At 30.9% G+C, this 9,906-nt stretch overlaps 1 long non-coding RNA gene across 2 annotated transcripts; it reads right to left on the reverse strand.

Moving 5' to 3' along the window:
- Positions 1 to 8,942: 8,942 nt before the first annotated feature.
- LOC111718016 (uncharacterized) lies at positions 8,943 to 9,900 on the reverse strand. 2 transcript variants are annotated; one of them, XR_002768976.1, is made up of 3 exons: positions 9,860 to 9,900; positions 9,208 to 9,414; positions 8,943 to 9,024 (listed from the first exon to the last, which is right to left on the reverse strand). It is a non-coding gene; the product is annotated as an uncharacterized LOC111718016 (long non-coding RNA). The 2 variants fall into 2 exon arrangements; XR_002768975.1 differs by having other exon boundaries at positions 9,783 to 9,898.
- Between the last annotated feature and the right edge of the window lie 6 nt (positions 9,901 to 9,906).

Below are 9,906 nucleotides of genomic sequence, written 5' to 3' on the forward strand. Positions count from 1 at the left end.
TGTTGTTTTATTATATAGATATTTTTACACAATCTGTTGTTATCAAAATGGTTATTATAGCTAACAGACCTGTTTTTAAATGCTATACCAAGTACAAATTGAGAGGACCTTTAAAAAACATGTTAAGATCTTATGTAGATATTTATTTTGGGAAATTTTGAATCGTAATTTTAATATTGTATGTAATAGACTATTAAAATAATTAAATTTAATAAGCTTGGGATTGAGAAAAAAAACAGTAACTATCATTTTCAGACATTGCGCCAACAATTTTTCAGTTTTTACATTTCTGTACTGCATAAAAATAATTAAAGCTTAAATTTTTAATATTATATTATAACTTTAATTGACATAATTTTAAAGTACATGGAGAATTGTTCTCCTAAACTAAAAAATTATGATTATTCAGTTAATTATAAAATTTCAACAATGTTCCTTTTTGTTTATTTTTTTAATAACACAAGGCAGAGAGATAAAATTCTACTTTTTAATCCTAATTGCTCAAACTTTTCACTTTTTCAACATCATATTTGTCAAGAATGTAAGGCAAGGAAAGTCGATTGCGGTCGTGTATACTCTGTGTACATATCGAAACCAGTTCTCTTTGGGCGGAATTTGTAAACAATAATAGATGCATCAGTGTTCGTTTAGTATCCGAGGAGGTTAAAAGCATTAGATTTTGATAATTTTGATAATTCACATAATAATTTCCTATGACCAGAATATTTCATTGATTTTTTATGTGAAAGATGGATCCCATGTCAGGCTTCGACATCCGTCTTGTGTTTACATTACCGCCCAGAGACAGTACACTGCAGTACTAAAGATGTGCACACTTCTGAAATGACTTTCCTTGCCTTACATCCTTGATATTTGTAAACGCACCAAAGTATTTTTATGCCGACGCCCGAGGGGGGAGGACAATCAAAGTTTGTTAAAGTTTGTTTTTATTTAACTTTAAAATATTCTTAATCTAAAAATTTAAAAATTTCTAAATCCATCCTAAAACAATTGTTACAACACATTAGTTTTTTAACCGGTTTTGGCATATTTCTTCTGCTAAGGTCCAAATTTAACATATTTAAGAAAGTCACATGTTTAGAAAACATTTGCTTATGCTCTTACGTTATGCCATATTTTGAGCCTGCAAGAATATATAGGAAAAACAATTGAAAAATTTCAAGGTATGCAAAAAATAGCAATGCCCAATTCACAGCGTTAATGTTAAAAGCTTTGTCTGCGAATGAAAAAGCATGACAAAGGAATTAAGTGTTCTAATCCCTTTATCGTTGGAACATGATCACGGGCAGCCGTAGTGCATTTGAATTTCCGAGCCGGGTCAACCTTTCCGATCCTAATTTGTACTGTGTCGCCCGTACATAGGGTAAATAAAGCAGACACTCAATAGGACTAGCCGGTGCAACAAGGTTGACGCGGTCAGACTTTAGGTAGAATTTACTTTTACTAAAGGATCAGAGGTGCGTGTGATGGTATACACCTTTGATATTTCAAACTTAGATTATAATTCATAGTTTGAAATATCTTTAGTCTACGGATATTTTTGAAATTTTGAAAATTTTAATCTGCTTAAAGCTGATTAAAAGAAGATGTAACACTTTTTTAATTGAAACCTTAGAGGAGGCTCCAGGAGTACCCGCAGTTTATGGTAAACAAGGTCATTTTTGCCAGAGCCTGCAATTTTGAAGCTTAAACCCGGGTTTAAGGCTCAATCTTAGACCCAACTCTGACGACAGCTTGTGTCATATATAATTGATAGCTGCAAGATATTTGGCTCGATTTATGGAGTTAAGCCCAATGAAAATATTACCGACCTTGGTTGGTTTTAGTGAAGAATTAGTCTCAATGTTAAGTCTTATTTTAATCAATTCCCGAAATCCGCCAACTTTAACCATGCAAATCCACCAAATACGATATTTAACTGGTTTAAGAACACAAACTCTGTGAAAATTTTAGCTGCAACTTAGTTTGAGTCTTAAATTAGTCTCAATGACATCTTCAAACCTTTTAAATCGCGGGCAGCTACAGTTCAATAGCACTTTTCTTTAGGAACTTATCTAAAGAAAGAGTTTTTAAATTGCATACTTTTTCTCTTTCCGTCAATCTTCTCAAAAGCACTTTTTTGTCAGGTTGTGCTCAAGTTTACATATCACTATAGTTTCAGTAGAAGTAAATATTTCCATTTAATGTATAGCGCCGAAAAAAGGATTCATCTCTAATTGGATAATGAGCTAGATAGAAAGATAGATGTTACCGCCATACTATTTCTATTGGTTCAGAATAGACAACAAACACATGGCTGAACCCTGATTGGATCAGGCGCTAATGGACTCGGCATACTAGAGTGAGGAGGCCAGGTAAGTTTGCCACAAACATACAGACAGACAAACAAAGTATCTATTTCATTTGTTTCTCACCGAAAAGTAAAAGTTTAATTTTATAAAATGTTTGTTTTTTTCAAGTTCGTTAGAACCATTTTAAAGCAGTCGTTTTAAAAAAAGATAATTTTTCATTTTTGAGAACGATCCATTTTGTGTGTCAATCAACGTTTTTTTTCTGAACAACAATTTTTTTCACGAAAAATTTCGTTCGTTCAAAAAAAAACGATGCTCATCTCTACATTCAAAGGTCGGATAAGAGAATTTTTGATAGAATTGGATAGTATTTAACCTGTATACATTTGTAATTTTCCTTATTGTGTGACTAAAAACGAAAAATTTGCATCGATATGTAGAAAATGTAATGCTAAATATTGGAAGACACATAGATCTAGTCTGTTATGATAAGTTACATCAATTTTCGCTTAAGACTGGATCGCCTTTGAAGTGTCGCAACGCCTTATTTTATAACATCACACATGCATCATCCTGCGGGAAGGAAGGAAGCTAAGGTGGGGAGGGTTAAAGGGGGGAGGGTTGAAAGGGGAAGTTANAAGGTAATATGGAATAACACTCTGTCAGCTTCCAAGTTTTACCAACCACCGTATTTTCCATGACAGGGAAATTTATGCTTTCAGACTTTTCCTACGGTTTCTCTCTACTTAAAAATTCAGATTTTTAAAAATGAATGTTTTCAACGCTTTTTACGAAACGTTTCCTAGCCTGGAGCCTAGCTGTTTAGGAGGCAAAAATCAAATTTTTATGATATTTTTGCACTTTGAGAACTAATAGAAAGATAGATTTTTATGATATTTTTGCATGTCACTTTATGCGACCTTTCAAGAAGAGCCTTTATTCAATATTGTGGGAACTATTGGCGTTTTACTACTTTGAAAACTGATAGATAGATAAATAGATAGATAGATAGATAGATAGATAGATAGATAGATAGATAGATAGATAGATAGATAGATAGATAGATAGATAGATAGATAGATAGATAGATAGATAGATAGATAGATAGATAGATAGATAGATAGATAGATAGATAGATAGATAGATAGATAGATAGATAGATAGATAGATAGATAGATAGATAGATAGATAGATAGATAGATAGATAGATAGATAGATAGATAGATAGATAGATAGATAGATAGATAGATAGATAGATAGATAGATAGATAGATAGATAGATAGATAGATAGATAGATAGATAGATAGATAGATAGATAGATAGATAGATAGATAGATAGATAGATAGATAGATAGATAGATAGATAGATAGATAGATAGATAGATAGATAGATAGATAGATAGATAGATAGATAGATAGATAGATAGATAGATAGATAGATAGATAGATAGATAGATAGATAGATAGATAGATAGATAGATAGATAGATAGATAGATAGATAGATAGATAGATAGATAGATAGATAGATAGATAGATAGATAGATAGATAGATAGATAGATAGATAGATAGATAGATAGATAGATAGATAGATAGATAGATAGATAGATAGATAGATAGATAGATAGATAGATAGATAGATAGATAGATAGATAGATAGATAGATAGATAGATAGATAGATAGATAGATAGATAGATAGATAGATAGATAGATAGATAGATAGATAGATAGATAGATAGATAGATAGATAGATAGATAGATAGATAGATAGATAGATAGATAGATAGATAGATAGATAGATAGATAGATAGATAGATAGATAGATAGATAGATAGATAGATAGATAGATAGATAGATAGATAGATAGATAGATAGATAGATAGATAGATAGATAGATAGATAGATAGATAGATAGATAGATAGATAGATAGATAGATAGATAGATAGATAGATAGATAGATAGATAGATAGATAGATAGATAGATAGATAGATAGATAGATAGATAGATAGATAGATAGATAGATAGATAGATAGATAGATAGATAGATAGATAGATAGATAGATAGATAGATAGATAGATAGATAGATAGATAGATAGATAGATAGATAGATAGATAGATAGATAGATAGATAGATAGATAGATAGATAGATAGATAGATAGATAGATAGATAGATAGATAGATAGATAGATAGATAGATAGATAGATAGATAGATAGATAGATAGATAGATAGATAGATAGATAGATAGATAGATAGATAGATAGATAGATAGATAGATAGATAGATAGATAGATAGATAGATAGATAGATAGATAGATAGATAGATAGATAGATAGATAGATAGATAGATAGATAGATAGATAGATAGATAGATAGATAGATAGATAGATAGATAGATAGATAGATAGATAGATAGATAGATAGATAGATAGATAGATAGATAGATAGATAGATAGATAGATAGATAGATAGATAGATAGATAGATAGATAGATAGATAGATAGATAGATAGATAGATAGATAGATAGATAGATAGATAGATAGATAGATAGATAGATAGATAGATAGATAGNGAAGGTAGAAATGGGAAAGGTTTAGAAGGAAAATGTAAGGAAAAGAAGATAAGAAAGGAAACAGATGTTATCGCAAGTTAAGGGAAGCTTTTAGCAGTAATAAACAACTTTCTCCAAAAAAAATTCATATTTTTTTTTACAAAAGTCATAATTTTCCCCAACCAAGTATGATCATAAGTAAAAGAAATAAAATGACTTGGATTTCAACATTTTATAGCTCTATGGAGAGCCTTAGAAAAAACAAAACTGATTGCAAAAATTTTGTGAAGAGATTTTGCACAAAATTTTTGTATATTTTACATATCTAGTTTTATTAATTACAACCTTATATAAAGTATAAGAATAAAAAAACAAAAAAATGTAATTATGTAAAATCAGACTAACCTGTGTCTGATCTGCTCCATTTCTGAATCCAGTTTTTTACCCAGGAATAGAAATCTGTGTCATCAGATTCTTGAATATCATCCAGGTATTCATCAGAAGAGGGAGAGCCCTTCAAATAGTCTAAACAAAAAGATAATATAAATTCATAATTGATTAATTTGAACCAGGTTCAACTAGTAGTTCCAAGCTCAATTGTGCAAAAGTGTCATTTTAACAACAAAAAATATACCCTGGCAAAACTATTCCTCTACCATATTAATAAAAATCAACTGTCAAGTAAAATCTAACAGTGAATGAATCCCAATACCTTGAACTTGGTCCTGAAGTATGTTACAGAGATCTTCAAACAGGAAAGTATTCTCATACTTCTTGATTCCCTTGAGTACATGAATCCAGTTCTCCTGGTTGATCTTGAAGCTAGAGACAACTTCAATAGAGGATATATCTGAACATAAAGATCAGACTGATCATCAATAGAGGATACATCTGAACATAAAGATCAATAAGATCATCAATAGAGGATATAAATGAACATAAAGATCAATAAGATCATCAATAGAGGATACATCTGAACATAAAGATCAATAAGATCATCAATAGAGGATACATCTGATCATAAATATCAAGAAGATCATTAATAGAGGATATATCTAAACATAAAGATCAATAAGATCATCAATAGAGGATATACCTGAACATAAATATCAATAAGATTATTAATAGAGGATACATCTGAACATAAAGATCAATAAGTTCATTAATAGAGGATATATCTGAACATAAAGATCAATAAGATCATCAATAGAGGATATATTTGAACATAAATATCAATAAGATCATTAATAGAGGATATATCTGAACGTAAACATCAATAAGATCATTAATAGAGGATATATCTGAATATAAAGATCAATAAGATCATGAATAGAGGATACATCTGAACATAAAGATCAATAAGATCATTAATAGAGGATACATCTGAACATAAAGATCAATAAGATTATTAATAGAGGATACATCTGAACATAAATATCAATAAGATTATTAATAGAGGATATATCTGAACATAAAGATCATTAAGATCATTAATAGAGGATATATCTGACATAAAGATCAATAAGATCATTAATAGAGGATACATATGAACATAAAGATCAATAAGATCATTAATAGAGGATACATCTGAACATTAATATTAAACAGATCATCAATAGAGGATAAATCTGAACATAAAGACCAATAAGATCATTAATATAGGATATATCTGAACATAAAGATCAATAAGATCATCAATAGAGGATATATCTGAACATAAATATCAATAAGATCATTAATAGAGGATATATCTGAACGTAAACATCAATAAGATCATTAAAAGAGGATATATCTGAACATAAAGATCAATAAGATCATGAATAGAGGATACATCTGAACATAAAGATCAATAAGATCATTAATAGGGGATACATCTGAACATAAACATCAAACTGATCATCAACATAGGATACATTTAAAAAATATAATTAAAAAAGATCATCAATAGAGGATACATCAGAACATAAAGATCAATAAGATCATTAATAGAGGATATATCTGATCATAAAGATCAATAAGATTATTAATAGAGGATACATCTGAACATAAAGATCAATAAGATCATTANAAGGATAACTGACAAAGAAAAGGATAACTGACAAAGAAAAGGATAACTGACAAAGAAAAGGATAACTGACAAAGAAAAGGATAACTGACAAAGAAAAGGATAACTGACAAAGAAAAGGATAACTGACAAAGAAAAGGATAACTGACAAAGAAAAGGATAACTGACAAAGAAAAGGATAACTGACAAAGAAAAGGATAACTGACAAAGAAAAGGATAACTGACAAAGAAAAGGATAACTGACAAAGAAAAGGATAACTGACAAAGAAAAGGATAACTGACAAAGAAAAGGATAACTGACAAAGAAAAGGATAACTGACAAAGAAAAGGATAACTGACAAAGAAAAGGATAACTGACAAAGAAAAGGATAACTGACAAAGAAAAGGATAACTGACAAAGAAAAGGATAACTGACAAAGAAAAGGATAACTGACAAAGAAAAGGATAACTGACAAAGAAAAGGATAACTGACAAAGAAAAGGATAACTGACAAAGAAAAGGATAACTGACAAAGAAAAGGATAACTGACAAAGAAAAGGATAACTGACAAAGAAAAGGATAACTGACAAAGAAAAGGATAACTGACAAAGAAAAGGATATCTGACAAAGGAAAGGATAACTGACAAAGGTGGTATCAAAAATAATATTTGGAATCCTCATGAGCTTTACAAAAAATGGTCTTCCATCTTTTTATCCTTCAAAACAGTTTGTTGTTGTTTAATAAATTAGAATTTGAGCTGAAAACTTTAGAAAATGAATCCCAATCGTGCGATCTCTGTATCCACTGTGGACACTTTAGATTTTCTGCTTAATTCTCTATTCTTGGATACTCCGACCAATGAGAGTGATGAAAAGTTAGTAAACAGATACAGATAAATTAGAATTAGGGAGAGACAGGGGAAGGTATTATGAAGGAGAGGGAAGGGGAATGGATAATGAGGGAGGGCCAAGGGGAAGGTAGAGAATAGAAGGAAGAAAAGAGGAAGATATGGTCATAGGGCTGGGCACGTTCCGACTTCCGTTCTGTTCTAGAACAAGGGCCTTCAGCTAAATCGTTCTGTTCTTGTTCCTCTTTTTTTATCGTTCCGTTCTTGTTCCGTTCCATCCTGTTCCGTTCCATTCTGAGTAGAAGAACGGTCTTCCCGTTCCGTTCCGTTCTTGGCATTCTTAGTTGAAGAATGGTTGCATCCCTCTTGTTCTGTTCTTAATCTGCTCTGAGTGTTGTCAGTTTATCAGAGACTGTGGAAGGGAGGGATGGCTGGTTTAAAGTGGGGAGGGTGGGTCAGGTAAATAAATCAAAAAATCTTTAACTATTTCTAGAGGATTTAGAACACATTCCTGAACACATTCTTGATAATAAGAACGCGTTAACGTTTTTTCACCGTTCTTTTCAAGCAATTCTTGTTCCGTTCCCTTCCCTTCTTTTACTAATCTTTCCAATATTTTTAAGAACGCGTTCTAAACATTCGTTTTTTTCAGAAAGTTGGTATTGTTCTTGATTGTTCCATTCGTTCTGGGGAAAGAACGATCATTCCACCAGGAATGCGCCCAGCCTTAGGTATGGAATTGAAGATAGGAAGGGTTGAGTAGGGAAGACAAGGGGAAGGTAGAAATGGGAAAGGTTTAGAAGGAAAATGTAAAGAAAAGAAAATAAGGATGGAAACAGATGTGATCACAAGTTAAGGGAAGCTTTCAGCAGTAATAAACAACTTTCTCCAAAAAAAATTTATATTATTTTTACAAAAGTCATAATTTTCCCCAACCAAGTATGATCATAAGTAAAAGAAATGAAAATGACTTGGATTTCAACATTTTATAGCTCTATGGAGAGCCTTGGACAAAACAAAACTGATTGCATAAATTTTTGCACAAAATTTTGTACAGACGCATAAAAAGTAAATTTTTACATATCTATTTTATATATTACAAACTTGTATAAAAATAAAACAAAAAATGTACAATCAGGCTAACCTGTGTCTGATCTGCTCCTTTTCTGAATCCAGTTTTTGACCCAGGAATAGAAATCTGTGTCATCAGATTCTTGAATATCATCCAGGTATTCATCAGAAGAGGGACAGCCCTTCAAATAGCCTAAACAAAAAGATAATATAAATTCATAATTGATTAATTTGAACCAAGTTCAACTAGTAGTTCCAAGCTCAATGCCAAAATGTCATTTTGTCAACAAAAATATACCCTGGCAAAACTATTCATCTAGCATATTAATAAAAATCAACTGTCAAGTAAATTCTAAAAGTGAATGAATCCCAATACCTTGAACTTGGTCCTGAAGTATATTACAGAGATCTTCAAACAGGAAAGTATTCTCGTACTTCTTGATTATCTTGAGTACATGAATCCAGTTCTCCTGGTTGATCTTGAAGCTAGAGACAACTTCCTTAATCAGGTTCCTGGCTCCACGTAGCTCATACTTGTCTCCCAGATAATACAGATCAAACAGATCATTAATAGAGGATACATCTGAACATAAAGATCAATAAAATCATCAATAGTTGATATATCTGAACATAAAGATAAATAAGATCATTAATAGAGGATATATCTGAACATAAATATCAATAAGATCATCAATAGAGGATATATCTGAACATAAAGATCAATAAGCTCATTAATATAGGATACATCTGAACATGAAGATCAATAAGATCATTAATAGAGGATACATCTGAACATAAATATCAATAAGATCATCAATAGAGGATTCATCTATAAAAAAGATCAAACAGATCATCAATGTAGGATACATCAGAACATGAATATCAAAAAGATTATCAATGAAGGATACATCTGAATGTAAAGATCTAGATAGCGTCAATGGTTCAACTGACCTGTAATAACTGACTCATCTCCAGTGTATAAGAACTGGATCAGGGTCTGGAAACTAATGAAGGATGGTTTAACTGACCTGTAATAACTGATTCATCTCCAGTGTATAAGAACTGGATGAGGGTC

The sequence above is a fragment of the Eurytemora carolleeae genome, unplaced genomic scaffold (genome assembly GCF_000591075.1).
Source record: "Eurytemora carolleeae unplaced genomic scaffold, Eaff_2.0 scaffold1941, whole genome shotgun sequence".
Lineage (NCBI taxonomy): Eukaryota > Metazoa > Arthropoda > Copepoda > Calanoida > Temoridae > Eurytemora > Eurytemora carolleeae.